Source organism: Dermacentor andersoni, chromosome 9 (assembly GCF_023375885.2).
Source record: "Dermacentor andersoni chromosome 9, qqDerAnde1_hic_scaffold, whole genome shotgun sequence".
Taxonomy (NCBI): Eukaryota; Metazoa; Arthropoda; class Arachnida; order Ixodida; family Ixodidae; genus Dermacentor; species Dermacentor andersoni.
The window spans coordinates 59,395,137-59,414,445 of record NC_092822.1 but is presented as its reverse complement, the minus strand read 5'-3'; the positions used below and the strand labels follow the sequence as shown (position 1 = coordinate 59,414,445).

At 47.1% G+C, this 19,309-nt stretch overlaps 1 protein-coding gene across 1 annotated transcript in view; it reads left to right on the top strand.

Moving 5' to 3' along the window:
- LOC126528072 (complement receptor type 2-like) overlaps nucleotides 1-19,309 on the top strand; it is a 138,132-nt gene that overhangs the window by 57,467 nt on the left and 61,356 nt on the right. The gene's annotated exons all lie outside the window — the stretch shown is intronic.

Below are 19,309 nucleotides of genomic sequence, written 5' to 3'. Positions count from 1 at the left end.
AAAATTTACGACTATGATGAACATATGCAATGCGCTGCTCGTGTTTATAAATGGGGGCGTCTGCTCCTCTTCTCTGAGTTAAATGTGCTCCAAAAAGGCGTTCATAAGAAAGCAACGATTAGAGAAAAGACGGGCTGACAGATAATGATTAAAGTTCACGTACTTAAAATGTAAACGCTCAGAGGATATAAATATTCTTGGGTATTTGCAAACAAGGTCTAGCTTTTGCGTGCCCCATTCAAAGGACATCACTCGCGAACATATACACAAGAACCGCAGAAGTAAGAGTATGTGGTATTCTAACAGCACAGGAAGGGGATAAAATGTACTTGAATCACATTAACTTGACTTGATGAGCAGTAGTCGAACACGGAAAGATTCGCCCCGAGCCAACGTTTCGACAAAGGGGACTTGTCTACGCGTTGCCGCCCTGCTGAAGACAAGCAACATTTCTTGTTCAACTACTGCCCATCACTTATAGTTTCCACCTTCCTTTGAACGCCTGTCTCGTTCGGATTAACTTGTATAGTAGTATAGCACCAACAGATTTTGTAAATAAGATATGCACTTTCTAAAATGTTTCTGCGAATGCACTGTCCACCTAAAACCTGAATGCCCCTTCCTAAATAACGCCCGGATATTTCGCTTGCTCACAAACTGATCCAACAGAATCCCATTTGTATGGCTAATTTTTTTATTTAATGTTTTTTTTTTTTTCAATTCGTCTGAGATGCACTGACTGCTAGTAAGCTAACCACCACCGTTCTTTATTATAAATCCCCCTTTCCCTTCCCCCAGTGTAGGGTAGCAAACCGGACGCTCCTCTGATTGACCTCCCTGCGTTTCCTCTCTCTCTCCCTCTTTAATCTCTCTCTCTCTGCTGTCTCTCTCCCTCTTTGATCTCTCTCTCTCCCTGCTCTCTCTCCCTCTTTGATCTCTCTCTCTCCCTCTTTGATCTCTCTCTCTCTGTCTCTCTGCTCTCTCTCCATCTTTGATCTCTCTCTCTCTTTCTTAGGTGTGTCGCTTTGGCGTCGGCGAAAGTTGAAGCAGCGCGTCGTTACTATCGGCGCGAGACTACCGTCAAGGGTTGGGCGTCGAGCCAGAAGGGGGTCACACCGAACGCCAAACAATGGGTGTGCACGACGAAACTGGTGTACGCAGAAGTGCGTGGCGTTGGTGCGAAGCGGGTTTCGTCGACGGCCGCGATCGCAGCGCACCCGACGTCAAAAGATAGCAATCGCAGCAGGGTTCGTCTCGCTCGTCGCCGAATTCCTCGCGAGCAGCCCGTTGCGCAATCGGAGGGGAAAAAAGAAAACGTTCGGGAAGCAGGGAATGTGCAGAGCTCAGATTGGTTAGCGTATCTCGTTGATACGTTAACGAAACTCTCCGACTAGGTAAACGTAGTGACGAGTTGTGTACGGTGAACCTCTAGCAAAACAGCATGTGATCTACGCGCCACAACATACGTGAGGAGATGGTTATTTTGTCCACATACGTGGAGACGTTGTTTTCATAATATAACCGTGATATTTAAGCATAAGATTGACTTGCAGGGTAAATAATGCACTGGACGACAATAATACAGTCGACTGCCATTAATTTAACCTTGCCTCGCTAAATTCGACCTTTTGCTTAATTCTAACAAACTCAAAGTCCCGGCAAAAATACATACATCGCTATGAAAGGAACACTTGTTTAATTCAAAATCGAAAGCATGCCACTTCGGTTACTTCGACTCCTCCACCTCCCCCCCCCCCCTCCCCACCCTCCGATGCCTCTTCATGCATGTGTTTTATTTACTAAAAGCTTGAAAGCGCAAGAAATTCAGCAGACCGTGATACTGCTTTCCTATGCGCGAAGCTGTTTTACTTAAATTTATCTTGTGTTTTAGTGGCCTATGCTCCTTGCGCCGGTGAAGCCATTTGTTTCCGCTTGGTTCGGGTCGTGTGACGCTGAACCAGCCTTTAAGGTTGTCGGTGTATTTCGCTTCGTACCGGCTGAGTCGCGCTTCGAGAGAACGAAACAAAAAGACGTTTACAAACTGCGTCAAGCCACAAAAAAGAAATATATTTGAATCTATACATTTTGCCACGGTTTCTTAATTCGAAATTTCGGATAATTCGACCAAATCTGGCTGTCCCGCAATTAAGGGTCCAATTAACGGTAGTCAACTAAAGGTGACTGGAATATTGCTTATTTCTCTGAGCTGACTTCTGGTATCTGGAGTATATGGCGCACCGACTTCTTTCTGCAGTGTCTCGTTTTCAACCAACCAAGCATTGTAATGATAGTAGTTTTTTTTTAAAGCTACACATTTGAGCGGACTCCAAGTAGCACTGCTTTCATTTCAGATTCATTTCTCGTCCCATTTCATTACTTCTAAGGTTTCTTACTTTCTTTTTTCTTTATTTCGTTCTCTCTCACTCTCTTTCTTTGTTTGTTTGTTTCTTAACAAGCAGCAAATCAACCGGTACTTGGTTCTATATTTGAACCCTTTATTCTTTACAAACATTCAGTGCAATTCGATAAAAAGAAACATATCTCTTCAAAGACCTTCAGTGGAATCACTTAGTGAGACACTTTAGGCAGTCCTTATTTTCTTCGCAAATAAGCATTTTTTTTCCACTCAGTGTGTAGGGAATAGGTGATGCGAACAGGTCTTTCCTTCAAATAAACCAGAGCCCCTACCGCACTTCTGGGTGGCGGGCGTTCTGAGTCTTTTGCTTGCCTCAAGCTGTCGCAACAACGCTCGTATTATTTAGAAAAGAAAAAAAAAGAGCTATCAGAACGCAAGGATTTCCTTAACACAACGTCGTTTTATGCATTCAAGCACGAAAGTAACTCGGACGCCAATGCATTTTTTGGCAAAGTTTCGGAATTAATATATTGAAACTTGTGTCATCCTGAGAATTCGTTCCAAGTGGATCCGCCTTGCGAACTCCACGGCTGGAATTTGTACGTTGCAGTATGGGCCCTAAGTTAATTAGTTAACAAGTTAATTAGTGATATTTTGCTAATTAGTCGATTAGGCATTTCAATTTTTTTGCAAGTAGCGTCCGCCACTTCGAGTAGACCACCTCATGAACTGGAATTGTGCTATCTGCCAGAGGCAACCTTTAAGAATTTTCGAAAGTGTTCGCTGAAACACCCTGCATATCTCGCTGAAGGCAGTACCTCCCAAACAAGAAAGCAGACTTTCGCGATTACTTCGCCTGTCGTCCGAAACCGCCGGTGTACTGACAGTTCGTTCAATACCTGCGAACTCATCGGCTACAATTCGTAATTTTTCAATGGGTGTCGTAAAGTAACCTGTTAAAAACGCAACTAGCAAATTTGATTGATTAGTCGATAATGCATTTCGACTTGTCGTACCAGTAATACCCGTCTGTTCAAGTAACACAGCTCGAGGACTAAAATTGTGCTATCGGCGATAAGTGGAATCCTAAAGAAATTCTGTATAGCTAAAAAAAACAAAGCTTCCTGAAAAAAAAAATGAAAGTCGATGAAGGAAGAGCCGACGCTTCAGTACATTTATTTCATAAAGACTCTACGTAGTAATTGTAAAATCTTTTGCAGACATGTTCCACTTAGTTGTGCGCATGAAACTACACGTTATGCAATACTGAAGGATTATGCGGACCCGCCGCGGTTGCTCAGTGGCTATGGTGTTGGGCTGCTGAGCACGAGGTCGAGGGACCGAATTCCGGCCACGGCTCCCGCATTTCGATGGGGGCGAAAACACCCGTGTACTTAGATGTAGGTGCACGATAAAGAACCCCAGGTGGTCCCAATTCGCAGAGTCCCCCACTACGGCGTGCCTCATAATCAGAATGTGGTTTTGGCCCGTAAACCCCCATAATTTAATTTAGCGACCATGCGTCTTACCACGAGTGAGACCAGCGTCGGCGACAGTCTTTCGGCAGCGACCACGCACTCATTAGTGAAGCGCATAAAGAAGCCGACTTGCCGCGCCAGCAACTTCGTAACGAGGGGCGGTTGTGTGAGATAGCACGCGCTGCCAAGACGCATTCGCGAAGCCGTACTAGTGCAGCGGTAGGTCTACTCTCTTGATCCCACAACGCTCCGTTTCTATTAGCTCTTCGCCTGCAGAGCCGGTACGATATGCGCCTACGTGCTTCCAAAAGCCATTCGACGAAGGATCGACTCAGGTGCTCAGATTCTCTCTCTCTCTCTCTCTCTCTCTCTCTCTATATATATATATATATATATATATATATATATATATATATATATATATATATAGTGCGACTGACTGTGGTCTGCTCTGGACCGTCAGTTGCAACGCGGTGAACATGGTTTACACCATGGATCCGGGACCTCAAAGAGGTTCGACGTATAATGCTGACCCATTTCTCTCACATTGACCGCTAGATCACCGCTGAGTCTGTCTTTCACGCGCTCAATGTTGTCTGTAGCCGCGCTCGGGCCACAGCGGGGAACTCAGTTGCCCGATCTTGAATAATAAAAAAAAAGAAGCATCTGGTGCAAGCCACACAAAGTCTCAGCTGACGTACGAAGCAACGAAACAAACGCTCGACTGAAGTCCCACTACAAGGGCACTACGGGTGAAATTTTGACACGTTCGCCAACCCCCCCCCCCCCCTACTTGTAGCACATCACTGTACATACTTTCCACCTACAACACAATGCTCTCGGATTTTCTTTCTTCTTGCTCTGCACTGCGAACAGTGCAATCAGCAGCAACTTCCGTTATTCGTATTTTCGCTACGAAATAGGCAACCAAGCAGCCCAGCACACACGCAAAGGATTGGACGAACGAAGGACGGACGGGGTAAGCGTGGATGAGCTGTTAAATGGACACTAAACGAAACTATGAAGCCGAGTCGCATCGCTAAGTTATTCGTCGAGAAGTTTAGCATCGTTTTCTGGGTACCAATGTAAGGCTGTAGCGCATAATATTGCCGTCGAGGGTTCCCTGCTTCTCGATATGAATCGCCCGCGCCAGAGCGGACAAGTAGACGTATAATAATCAAGTAACCTCTTTCTCTGCTGCTCTCTTAAGAATTAGGCAGTTCTCATGTCACATGAGAGGTGGCATATTCCAAGAATAGGTGCCCCCCCCCCCCCCCTGTGATTTCTCATGTCATCATTTTATAGCTTATGAAAGCTCTGTTCTTGACACGAATGGCAAACTTTGTTATGATAATATCCTAATGTTTCAATCTAGCTAAAACTAATATGTTCCTTTAGCGCCATTAAAAGAAAAAGAAAAAAAAATCCCGAAGAAAGGCCGAGAAAAAGCCGAGAAACGACGGTCCATCTAGCGAAAAACGTGTATGCGATGAGCTTCGGGCGTGCTTGGGCGGCCGGGCAGGCGACACGCTCGAAATGATAACAGTACATATATACAACCTACGCGCTCGAGGCCGCTGCTAGCAGTTCCACAAAGGGGGAGCGTGCGCGTCGTACAAAAGCAGAAGAGGTCAGAACGGAATGCGCCACCCCGGACGGAGAGAAGCGCAAGGTGTTGCGAAACGCGAGAAGAAAAGGTTCACCGGGGCCACGCTTTCAAAGAGGAGAAGGGCCATCGACCTCTCGCCCCTCGAAGGACTCAGCTGGAAGGCAGGTCCTCTTTTTCTTTTTTTTTTTCGTACCGCCCGTTGCTCACTTTGCATTGAGGCACGGTGTTTGTGTATACGGATGCCAGTCGCCAACCTAACGATAGATAAGCACACACTTCCGTTGGCGTTGCCGCTTGCTTCGCTTTCGTGGTTGGGTTGATTTGTTTGCTGAGAAGCCCTTTGCTTCCCGCAAGTATGTCAACGAAAGCGCAAAATATTCCTTGCCTGTTCTTTTTTCTTAAGTTTTAGAGGAAGCTGAAAACCGTTTGGTGTATTTCTTTATTTATTTATTAGTATTTCAGACCTCTTATGTGTGACGCATGTTGCCGTTGGTAGTCGTAAATCTCCACCTGATACTGTAACAACGAACGTGTATGGTAAGGGCGACATTTGTTATCGTTAGTAAACGGATCAACTACGAAAGCTCTGGCGAGTTCGTTTGGTTACAGCGTGCGCGATCGAAAAAGAAATTTCTCTTCTTCTGCTTCCTTTATTTCCTTCTTTCTTTATTTCGTCAAAAAATTTGAGTAGGCTCTAACAAGGGTCCCCGCAACTAGCACCTTTAATGACCCTGGGTTCACGCCTCACCCATCGTGAACGTAGAAAACTATGCGTTCCTTCTAACAACTTTCTTGAAATCAGCTGACGTGAGAAAACGCTTATAGGCATAGAGTGAACTCCAGATAAAGGAAACTCGCTTAAACCGAAATACCGGATAAATGGAACAACTGTATTAACTTTGGCTTACCGCCCCTGAGCACAGTGTTAACAAACCTGGGTTAAATAGAAACGACACCTTAACCAGAACAACCATCGGGGTATGGAACCATCGGGGTATGGAACAGTAAAAGCACGACAAACGTGTGAAATGGCGATACTATACTTCGTGAAGCTGTGGGAATGTTAATACAAAATTAAATACGTCGACGTTCCAACTGTGTTCCCATCATTAGGACTTCGCTAAGCAAGCAATGATCCCTTCGTGTAGGAAGAGAGCACTATGGCGCAGGTAGGATCTTCCAGTCAGGCTGCCACCATATAGCTTCCTTCACACCGCCAGCAGTAAGAGAACTCCGACGATGTCTTTGTTACCTGCTCTGAGGAGGCAGTTGAAAATATCGGTGAAGTTCCAGTGCGCGCTACTGCTTCGGACCTGAGGAAAGAGATGAAAATAAAAGTCTGCAGCGCTATTTCGAACGCGAGAACTTAGCAGAACTATCGGAAATCTTTTCGCACATGAATACAAGCTTGTAGGAAAGGAGGTACAGTATTACAAATAGAGCGCAGTAAACACTTTAATTTCTTTTTCACTATATATATATATATATATATATATATATATATATATATAGTAATATCAAAACACTCGGACGCGTTTCGCATAAAGCGGTTTTCGACAATCTTTGTGTCCTTCGGAACTTCGGAAGGAACTTCGGAAAAACGGAACGCATCTTTCTTTCAATCCCTCATCCACAATTCCCCGTTTGGTTAACATCCCTACCCTGCCTTGTTTCTCTCTCTCTCTCTCTCTCTCTCTCTCTCGCTCGGTCGCTACTTCGCATTACACTTTGCCTCAGCAGAGTGCTGCGCGTTTGCACTTTTATTGCCTTTTGAGGCCGAATCAAATCGAACGGTCAGCCAGGTCGCGTCAACGTCAAAAAGAAAGAAATTCAAACACTCGTCCTTGTCCTTTTCTGAGCACTTTTCATCCTCAGCCAAGGGGCATTTATAGTTTCTCTTTGACGCTGCGTATGTCCGTACATACGGACCTTAGAAGAACCGAAATTTTGGCGACCCTGTGCAACACGCGGAAGATGGTGCCCGTACGCACCCCGTTGTATGTACACATATATATCATCGGGAACCAAAAAAGCAAAAAAAAAAATACGCCTTTTGAGCTTCCGCCATACATCCACGGTCCATCGGAGACGACGACCGATGAAAATGCATTCGAACTCGCGAGCAGGTAAACACAATTTTTCCTCCGCGTGCAAAACGGAAGCGAAATCGTGGCGAATACATACAGGAAGCGACGTCCCTTTCTTGTGGGTTGGCAACTCCCAGAGCGCTTATTTCTCCGTCTATTCGCTTCACACGTCGGGAGTTTTCGCGCTTCGTTGAACGTGAAACATTTCCGAAATGTTCGCTATGTTTTCGCTCCACATCCCGTCCACTTTTGAGAGTGCGCCGTGTATGGCGATTGTCCGTAACCTGCTCTGTATTTCGTCGCGTTTTCCTTCTTTGATGTCGTTGTTGTTGCCTCCTATGCTCGCTTTCTTTTTTCTTTTTGAAATTATTGACGGCGCATAGCCATTGCGGAGATTGTCGAAGATTTGGATGGTATTAGGAAATTGCTCTAAATAATAAAACTGGCAAAATTTTCAGGAGCCAAATGAATAAAAGGTAACGTAGGAGGAAACTTGAGAAAATCTCCCTGAAACTGTACTCTGCATCTTCTTTGTTGCTTCCCCGTACATGCCAGTGTTTACTTTGTTCGTTGTTTCCGCAGCGCTTGCTTCCATAAGAGTAAACACATATTCAGAGCGTAGAGCCTCGTAAACGCGGCGCGAGCATCCAGTTGTCAAAACCTGGGGCTGAATATACACACGTGCTGTTTCATACGTGACAACGGCTTGTCAATCATCCAGTTCGCTATCGGGCCGCTCGGTTAACCCGCTTTCTTCTCGCATATATATATATATATATATATATATATATATATATATATATAGAGAGAGAGAGAGAGAGAGAGAGGGGGAGAGAGCGCAGCCGGTGTTGCAAGCTTGTAGGCAAATGTAGGCAAAGGTGGCAGAGTACACTGACACCTCGGCTATTCATTCCTGCGCAAGGCTTTGAAGGGAAATTCAAAACATTGTTTAAATTGTGCCGTTTTAACGTGTCGAAAGTGCACGTGGGGCTATGACTTCCATGAGGGATGCTCCAACAGAATATACTGGATATAATCTTGGCCATCTGGTGTCCTTCTCATAGTCGGTTCAAAGCATATTACACGACGGCTTTTTTATTCTTTTTTGCTTTTCTTTTTTTTTTCTTTTTTTTTCATTTCGGCACCATCATGATGCATCCACCACGGTTTCGAATCGAACCCGAGACCTCGTGCTCAGCCGTGCAAACGCCACAGCCGCCGAGTCATGCACCGCGGCGGGTCAGAACGAAATACGCATGACGTGAGAAAAAAAAATTACTTTGGTAAAGCTTACGCAACAATGCGTTCAGCGGAATTTGTAGCAATTGCGCTGTGGTCGCCCCGACGTGTTGACGAGCTAAAGTGGCTAGTCAACAAGAACGGTTGAGACAGAACAGAGAGACAGGACAGAGCGCTTTCCGTTAGTTTTGTTAGCGCTAGTAACTATGTCTCAGCAAACGCATCAACACGAACTAGCCCAAATTTGTGCGCTAATTTTCGTAAGATACCTGTATGGATGGGAAAGGCTGCATTCCTCAAGTACGATTGATGCATTTGCATAATGGCGTCGCGAAAGAACTTTCCAAATAGCCTGCTCGCTCGGTCATCAGAATCGCATTCGTCATTCGGCAACGCGCATGTATCGTGACTCGAACTAAGCAGTAAAACATGGCAGCAGAAATAAACGGACAGGTGCGAACTCATTGAAGTTTCATAGGCGTCATCGTACTGATGCATCGAGACGTCGCGGCTGTCTTAGAAAACAAACTTTCGACGTCGTCAGCACCGAGCTTACAAACGTCGTTATGGTGGTTCAATCCTTTAGTTTACCAATCTATACAAACACGGAATAAGACGGCAACTTCTTCTCTTTTTTCTTTTTTTTCAACAGTGATGTCTGCCTCTTCCTTAGTGTAGTGCAACCGCAAAACTTGCGCAATCAGAATATGCGCCGAGCCATTCGGTGCAACGATGTATCCGTTATAATGCGATTGCATGCGCATCGTACTCTAGCGTTCGTGGCAATTACGCTTCTTTCAACATTTTTTTAATGTATATGCAAAGCACTGATATAGCAAGCAGCAACTGCGCATAATATACATAATTCACGAATAATAAGAATGTAAACAAAATTTTGAAGCTGTGTGGGCTAATGTAATGAGGCTCCTACATTTGCACTGGATCCGCATAGTTCTTGTTTTTTTTTTTTTTTTTTATTCTGTTGATGTATCTCTCCCAGGATGAGATAAAAGGTACACGTAGTGTATGTAGTGTAGCCTTTTGTATGCTTCAGGGCATAGTGCTTTCTTTTATTTGAAATAGGCAAATAAGTTGGCTTAAGCCGCAGACTGCCAGAGTGACGACGGTAATCAGTTGCCTTGAGCCAACAGATCGATGCGGTCTCGACTGGGAAAGCTCGCAGTGCACAAAAGGTGGACAAAACTGATGCTTGACGCTTGTACTTTTTTATCAGTGGACAATTTTTTTTAGGGCGCAGATTTCATTGTGAACTGTGCTGGACTTATGTGACCGTTGTTGCCGTCTTGCGGAATGGCTCACTCGGAGGAATGCACCATACAACGAACCGGCTTACTTGAAGCCGCCTCTATGCTACCGCTACTAGACAATGGCGGTGACTGGCTGTTCTCTCTGCAATTACGCACTGAAACAACAAACCGTGCCTACATATACTAACTCCAACAAATACAGTTAACTTTGCCTCAACTTCGTCCTTCTGCTCATGGCTTCAAACGGCTTTCGAACTTCGCAAAAGTGATAATTTTTCAGCAGAACGTTCCGTCGTGAATTCAGCGATTGAGAAGGATTGCGCATGTGCATAGAAACTTATTTTTGCCTTCGTGCGTTTAGAAAAATTGCTATTCCTCAGAAATTTAGAAATAGACAGAGCGCAATTAGGTAACGCCAGGGAACGGCACAATTTACCCATGATTTCAATGGTAGCGGAACGATCGCACCGCCACCGTTCCCTCTAGTAAATTTATTAGGAAAATCTGTGCGTTCGCCTTCACTACCTTCGCGTCAACGCTAAAGATGTGAGATTGAAAAGTCACGGCAGTAGAATCACCAAGGAGCGTTTATGACTACTTAAGTCGAAGGACGACGGTGCCCTGTAAAAAAAAGTTGTGGGGTTTAAATAAAGAACCAGCGGTGAAGGTCTCGTGCAGCCAAGGTCTAGCGATACGCGCGGACTAAGAGAGGCGCCGTGGTCGGGGGCTGCGGATTAAGTTCAGGCCTTCCGGGGTTCTACAAGGTCCACCAAATGCACGGTCGCAAATGTGTTCATCCCGCCCGGATCGAAATGCTGCCGCCACCGGGGCTAGCAATCGAACCAGTGACCTCGGGCGCAGCAGCAAAACATCTTAGCGACTGACCGTCGCGCGCGCGCGCGCGTGTGTTGTGTGCGCTGGCTAAAAAAAAAGTTGAAATTGCGCCGAATGCTTGTGTTCCTCTTTTTTTTTTTTTTTCAACATTAACGCACAACCTCAAGTTCCAACGACGAAGGGCTGAAAGGAACTGGCTCAGAATATAACCACCGTTAACTTTGGCCCAACTTCTTACTTACGAAGCCGCGGACCTAAACGAAAACTCAACGGACGCTTCTCTCAGCTGGCTGAGAAAAACTGCCAGTGTGTGGTGGGGAACGTGTCACACCGACTGGTGTGGCGGCGACGCTGCGCGAAAAACGCTCTCGCGTGGGAAGCGAATCGCATACATGACCACTGCCCGTGCCCCCCACGCAGTGACAGGCCGCGTCTCACGTGCCAGAATGTGCCGCACATTCTTCGCACCCAGGACGGCGCTCGTCTTCGCATTTCGCGTAGCACACAACAGCGGTGAGCCGTAACCCGCACGGCACCAGCCAACAGCCCCCCCCCCCCTATTTTTCCTCCCCCACACCTCCTCCCCCTTTCGCCTGAAGCCGCGACCGCCTTCTCAACCGCCGAAATCCGCTCGACACGGTGGCGGCTTTTGTGTCCGGGCCAAAAGAGGACGTCGGATTGTGCACAGCGTTACGGTGGACGACCACGTGAAGCGTTGTTGTAGGTGATCTCCCCGTCGGGATATGAATTCAAAATAACATCGACGTAGCGAAAGGAAAAGACGAGAGGAAAGGGAACAGTCGAAACAGCTAAAAGTTATAGCTACAGGCAGTGCAAAGTGGCGCGGGCGTCTAAAACAGGACGTCGCGTCCCACATGGGTGGCGCGCTGCGACGCTGCCGTCGCACTGCAACCGCGACGCCGTCGGGCTCCCACGGAGAGAAGACGCCGTCGAAGTCGTTTGCGAGAGAGCGAAATGAGACGACGGGCGGACCGTGAAGACGGAACAACGTCACCGCCGCCGGTGCAACCTCCGCAACAAAGGCCGCGACGTCGTCGAAGCACTGCAGGACGAAACCACTCAGAAGGAAAGGCGTTGTATGCCAGAACAGAGCACCTACGTTTTCGTTTGGTTTTTTTTTCAGTGTTTTGTTTTTCCTTCACTCGGGGACAGCCTTGAACATCGCCTCACTGCGGCTTTCAGCTCCTCCTCGAATGGTGTCTCTCGGAGAACGTTTGCAGTAATTTTTACGCGTTGTGCGTATTGTTTGTGCGCTTGCTGATCGTGATTGCGTAACACGTGACGTTAATTGTGATACCGCGTTATGAGCATCTGCGACGACAAACGAAATCCTTCATTTTGTGCATCGGCTTAAGCGTCCTTTACCACTGTAGAACGTTATTACGTATGTGATGAAAACTCGCCTGTATCCTCAGTACCGCGTATATCACATACTTTTTTTTTGCTTGAAATGTATGCGCAATCCCTACTCTTCTCCTGCTTGAACCAGCGACCCTGGCCTGCAGTATATTGAAATAACTAAATTAAAACCACCCTGGAAGGATTGTTCCTGCACACCTGACAAAAAGAAAAATAGAAAAAAAAAGGTAGCGTGCCTGTCTTTTGCATCGAAATGCTTCTGCGACTTCATTGACTAAACTGCTACTGGGACTTGTTCAGAAAGGAAATGACTCAGGGAATGCTCTCTTGTGAGGGAACGATCGAGACAGATACAGGTTTTAATGGAAGCTGGAGATGTCAAACCTGCTATATGACGGCTTGCTACTTTAGGTAAAGTATTTGAATTGGCATGAAGGGGAGAAGAAAAAAAAATAAGAAAAATAACAAGTAATCGGAAAAGTAGGCACAGACAAACAAATGAAGCCAATATGAGTGACAAGAAATGCAAACAATGTCTGGAAGTCCTGACTGGTGTAAGGATAAAAGCAAGGCCTTCGGGTCTAGAAGTGTGTCCTATGTCCTACACTTCTGTCCCGCGCCCTAGGAAATTATGTGTTTGCCCTCGTATACTAAGTGAAGTCTTCGCGGAAACCCCGCGGTGATGTAGCAGAACACGGCATGCGCCCAATATCACCGGGTAGTTTACACACGGCACAAGTGACAACGCATTATGTCGAGTCAACGTAACTTACGTGAGGCAGCGAGTAGAACTTCAAGAAAAGAAGCCTAGGTATGCCGGGCCGAATCGCGGAGTGGGTCATTACGATACGCATCAGAACTACGAACATCCTGGAAATGAAATTCGCACGGCGCTCGACTTAACGAACGCCGACTCATAACGAAATCGGAAGTATGCGTAGCTGCGGCATAGCGCCGAAGCCACTTGGCCACTTCTCTAACTTATCAGTGCCGCTCCTCCTCGACGCAAGCCTGTAGCTACAAGGAAGGTAAAAATAAGATAAGAAAAAAAAAAGATCCCACTGTCCAGCAGGACAAGGCAATCAAAACACGCATAAGACCTGCGCGTATAATCCTGACGAACGTTGAGGAACGACTCGAGATCGTGGAGCAGCCACAGAAGGAATGCGAGCAAACAACGTCTCGGAAGACTACAAAGGGACCCGGAGGGTTTTTCTCTCTGCTGCCCTTGCGTACACTACAGAGGCGAGCGGGGCGTACTGAGACGATTAGGCGAGCGATAAGCACCCCCCTGCCGTCGAGGCCGACCGCTATAAGCAAGCGGCGAAGTGCGATGCATAGCTGCTGCACAAGCATTGAGCCTCGCCAGCTGGTCGCCCGAGGGCCGCGGCGTGGGAACGTGCGGAGGCTGCTTCGAGAAACGCAGCGCCAGCCCACAGCAAATGAGTGTGTGCAGACACTTCGTCACGTGTATGTGTGTGTGTGTGTCCATCATATTAGTGCTCGCTTAGTTTGCAAACAAACAAAAAAATGTAAGGAGGAGCATCTGTGATCTGGCCAACTGCCTCTACGAGACCACTACTGCAGACGACGCCACCTCTTTTGCTGCAGACAGAAATCAGGAAGAAGGTAGGGGATAATAGAGACCCAGAAGAAGATAATAGTTAACAAAGATAACAACAATAGACAACGAAGCACTGCTAACGTGAAAGCAAGCAAGATCGTCGCTGCGAAAGTCTAGACTTCGCTCCTTTTACCACGTACGCAGACGGCAGCACGTACTGAGTGTGTGCGAGCGTGCTTAGCCGCTGCCTAATGAGTGCTCGCACGCTCACACGAAATTTGATGCCTTGAGAGGGGCGAAGAGCCTCAAGGAAGTGAAGAGCCTCGAGGCTGTCCCACGGCTGTGATTTTCCTTTTTAAGGCGAAAGCCTTAAGTGGCTCGTAGCCACGGACGGTCTGGAAAACGCAGCGCGCAGTGCAGAAAGTCACGTGAGGTCGTCTCGTGCAGACACGCGCTCGTGCCACTGCTCGCGCGTTCGTCGTCGTCTGCTTCCACAGCTGGCTCTGATGCTGCTCATCATGCAAAAAATAGGGGCAAATTAAGATTGAGGTAATTCGGGCACTCGAACCCACGACCTTCGGTGGGAGTCGAACCCTCGAGCTTACGTGGGAGTCGAAGCCACGACCTTTGGTGTTAAGGCGAAGTTAATTTATGCACAGTTAAGTAATGAAGAGTTAATTAAGGGACTCGTACCCACGACCTTTGTTGGGAGTCGCACCCTCGACCTTTGGTGTTAATCAGCGCGAAGCTAATCAAGGCACAGTTAATTAAGGTAGCGTCAATTAAGGCACTCGAACCCACGACCTCTGGTGGGAGAAAACAAGTAATAAGAAGTAACAACGCATTAGAACGAGACCGTGGTTGCTTAGTGGCTACGGGTGGGGCTGCTGAGCACGAAGTCGCGGGATCAAATCCCGGCCACGGTGGCCGCATATCGATGAGGGTGGAATGCGAAAAAAACACGTGTACTTAGCTTTAAGTGGACGTTAAAGAACCCCAGGTGGTCCAAATTATTCCAGAGTACCCCACAACGGGGTGTCTCATAATCAGACCGTGGTTTCGGCACGTGAAACACCATAATTTAATTAATTGTTTAATGAACATGTCAGGTAATTTAATGAATGCCTCTTGAGCGCGCAGCTAGGCCTTCAAATCAAACCCTCATTGGTGTATGCTAAAGTGACTATCAATCTTTAATTTTCGACTTCTGAGTAAGCGGTCAGTTACGAGTGGTATGCCCAGTGGACCAAGTTTTTTCATTGACTGCGTAGCGAGAGAGAGAGAGAGAGAGAGAATAAACATTTTTATCAGGTAAATGCAGCTTTGGAGAGGCGTCCTCATCCCAGAATGCCTTGAGCTCGGGCCTCGTCCTGGGCCCTCGCAATCAGCCGTTGCTCATCATCGAGGTCGGAGCTGGCCAAGGCTCTCTCCCGAAGCTCGTTGGTGGGGTAAGGGTTCGGAGGATTTAATGGTGCCGCTCTGCAACCCCCTACTATGTGCCTGAGGGACTCGGTCTCTGCGCAGAAGCGGCATTGCCTAGAGGCTATGAGGTGATTTCTGGTTGGGTGGGGGAATATATTATTGTAGAGCTCGGAGGAATCGCTCCTGCTCTCTAGGTATAGTGACTTGTGTGGGGGTGCATATGTTCTGCGAGTTAGCTTGTAGTGTTGTGTAATGCCTTGGTACGAGACTAGAGGGTGCATGCGCTCGGGTTCAGATTCCTCGGTGTCGGCTCGGTGGGTCAAATCTCGAGCCACGTGGTTGGCGACCTCGTTGCCAGGAATGCCGTGATGAGCTGGCGCCCAGATGATCATGACTGATCTCGTTGGCGGCTTTTGATTGATGATCTTGAGCGTAGTGGTACGAATTCTGCCGCTAGCAAAGTTGCGGCACGCCTGTTGGGAGTCGGTTACTATGACTTCAACCTCGAGCTGTTTGGGAGTGTCGCGTTCTGGTGTCTCAGTTAGGCCACCAGTTCGAACCATCTCGGCTGTCGGGACAGTGGCGAACAAATGATGAATTGGCAGCCACTGAATTGAATCCTGTACGATACGACCAGAGGCTGAACAGTCTTTGTCGTAATTAATTTGCACCCATGACGGCGTCAATTCTAATTCGGCGAAAGGTAGCTTTTGCTTGCCTTTTCAAGTAGCCCTCTGTAGAGTGGTATTACAGTGGGCAGTAAGATTTGTAGCATCAAACAAAAAACATGAGAATCGGTGTAAGCGGGGTGATGAGCATATATATATATATATATATAGTCGATTAGGAGTGTGCGCGGGAACTCGGAGGAGCAATCATGAAAGTAATACTCGCATGTTTAACAAAAACAAAATACTCTTGTTTTACTAACGCTTCGGCCGGTGAACCAGTCTACATCAGGATTTGTATACATGTTCTGTTTACCTTGTAGCATCGCTCAGGTTCCTTACGTTTGAAAAGTTGCCTGAATAATTTCTCTTTAGTCTCTCTCTCTCTCTCTCTCTCTCTCTCTCTCTCTCTCTCTCTCTCTCTCTCTCTCTCTCTCTCTCTCTCTCTCTCTCTCTCTCTCTCTCTCTCTCTCTCTCTCTCTCTCTCTCTCTCTCTCTCTCTCTCTCTCTTATTTATTTATTTATTTATTTATTTATACTCTGAGATCATGAATGACGGGCTTCCGGCCTGGGATAAAAAACAATTTAGCGCAACGACCCAACCAAAATGAAGTAAACATGTGTGTCTATATCTTCCTTCCTATACACGTTCTACATCACGTCCTTTGGCAAGCACCAACTATAGCCAAAATGTGTCTTCCCGCTGGGACTGGAACACTCGCGCCCCTTTTCGTCCCATATGCTCAGGTCGAGCAAAACTTTCTTAACTCGCACTTCAGATTCACAGAGGCCGCGCACTCTCCCGCCTTATCATTTCGGCCATCCGCCAACTTCTATACGCCCCACTTCTCATTCCGAGCTCCCGATGCATCGCGAGAAACGCTACTGCAAGGCTGAGAAAGCAAGCAAAGCGATACCCGCCTCCTACAAGCACGCGTCTCGCATATCTCGCCGACGTGCCTCGACTTTGTTCGCGACCCTCGGCGACGATCTGTCTCATATGGTCGAAATCAATCGTGCGCCGAATGGATTAATACCGAACGAACCCGCCCGACCGAACGAGTTTTGTTCTCCTGGCGATGGAAGACGATAACCCGTACAATCCCCGCCTTATCGTTTCTGGAAGCGCTCTGCGTCTCTTCCTGGTTCGGCGTCGTCGAAGGCAAAAGTTGAGAGATCGGTGCGATCTCCGGACGGGGCGCTGAGCGCGTGATCACGATTTGTCGTTCTTTGTGCGTGGAAGACGTCACCTTAAGCACAAGCGAGGCTTTGGAGATTCAAAACGCCTCGACGAAAGCACACAAAACAAATTCGATGGCAAGACAATCAGTATATATATATATATATATATATATATATATATATATATATATATATATATATATATATAGCGGGTTGTTTTCGCTGCTACTGGCGGGTTTGGCCTGGCAAACAGACCGAGGAAAGAGAGCGTGGGATATTTCTTTTGTCCTCTGCAGCCACTAGGGAGCGCATGTGATAGTTCGAGATCGTTTCCTTCACGTTACGAGCCGAGCGAAGCTCGGTAAACTATAACAGCGAAGCCAAACTAGCAACTCGCTATCGCCCTTGATCTAAAGCGTATCTTGCGTACTTATTCCAGGCCTAGAGAAACCAGCCTAAACCTGACCTACTTTCCTTTTCCATCGTTTATTCATTGTTGTTGTTCTCGACTTTTTTTTTTTGTTTAGCATTACTAAAACATGCGACGAGAAAATCGAAAGTGCCCCTGCCCAGATTTGTCGGCAGGGTCATTTTCTTCTTCTTCTGTACGCTGTGCAGTAATCATCAGAGATATCGAACGCGGTTTGTTGTAAAGAGGCAGATATATACCCATATAAAGGTAGGTTGCTCTCGTGATCGCCTCGTTTTCAGTGCCGTCGATAGCTTGGCACTTTTCCAGACAAGGCGACCTACCTTAACCAGTTTCGAAAGCCCTTCGTGTTATACTTCGCGAATTCAGGTCTAATGGTGTTCGGCTCGGCAAGAACGGGTCTGAATTTAAGCTGTGCGTATACACATTCGTACTCATTTCGGGGCGGAGGCTCATTGTGGTGGAGCTGGATTTTCGATCAAGCTTCGGCTTCGTGCCAGCACCCCCTGCCAATCCCCCCCCCCACACACACTCCTTATTGCAGCTGTATGCAAATTCTTACGCTCCAGGACAATCGCCGACACGGGAGTGTATTCGGCCAAGGTCAGGTATAGCGCAGCTCTATAAACCAGTATATGGGTAAGCATGGTTATGCAAACAGCGAAGCCGCACGTCCTCAGATAACGCGTACTCCACAAACCACGCGCCAAGGGCAATACGGACGATTGTGACACCACAGTAAGACATAAGAAAAAAAAAGTGTTGTAAATGTAAATGTGTGGCTTTAATGGTGACGGTCTTGGAGAAGAGGCCTCGATTCACGGCGGCGCGGCTGAGTCAAACACACGTGGCAAGTGGCAGCACGTGCCTGCGGCCTGCCCCGATGAGTCACATCTACACTCCTGCAAAGACATTCCCCACTATCCGACCCTTTGCACGTATACGCAAAGGCATACGCGCTGCACAGCGGGCGCGTCATCGGTTTGAAAATTTATACGGAGGAGAGCGTCGTTTGGCTGCGATTGAACGGCAAGTCCGCAACATAAAGTGTATCGATTGGTCAGTTAACCGGCTAACGTAACTTTCCGTTTCACATTTCTTCACTCTGAGCGGCAAAAAGCTATATTCTGGAGCCTCGTGGGCTAAACAGATGACCGTCGACACCCAAAGGGATAGCCGCCAGAACTAGCCCAGCCGTTCTGACCTAACCTAGCCGTTAGGCTAGGTCAGTACAGCGACAATCGTATAGTCAATGGCTCCGAGACGATTCGGGGAAGTCAATTAAGCACGTGTGTCAAGTCGAAAACAATGACACACTGCGGCATGTCCAGATGAATAACAAGCGCCCTGTACGCAGATATATTTGTGGATATATACACGAAACTTATACGGAGTAGCCCACCAGAGGCTTACTCTGTTTAATCTCTCTGCATTTCGTTCCAGTCTCTCTCTCTGCATCATGAACATAGCATATGAAGCGTATTACAGAACGCCTCGCATAGAGCTCTTCGATGGCAGGTGACAACGTTTAAAAATCATCGACGCTTCGTAGTCTGCACTGGCAAAATTCATTCCAGAAGGCATAACTGCATCATCGATTGCTTCAAGAAACCGCTGCCAAGAATAATAACCTACTTTAATTTGTCCCACTTCAATTCAAGGAGCACAAGGACAGAAACTACAGTGTGTCGGGTGAATTAACCACAGCACTTATCTTGGCAACGAGTTTAGCACACAAATGCCGGCATTGTTGCGTCGATTTTCTATTTCACTTTTTTTTTCTTTTATCCTT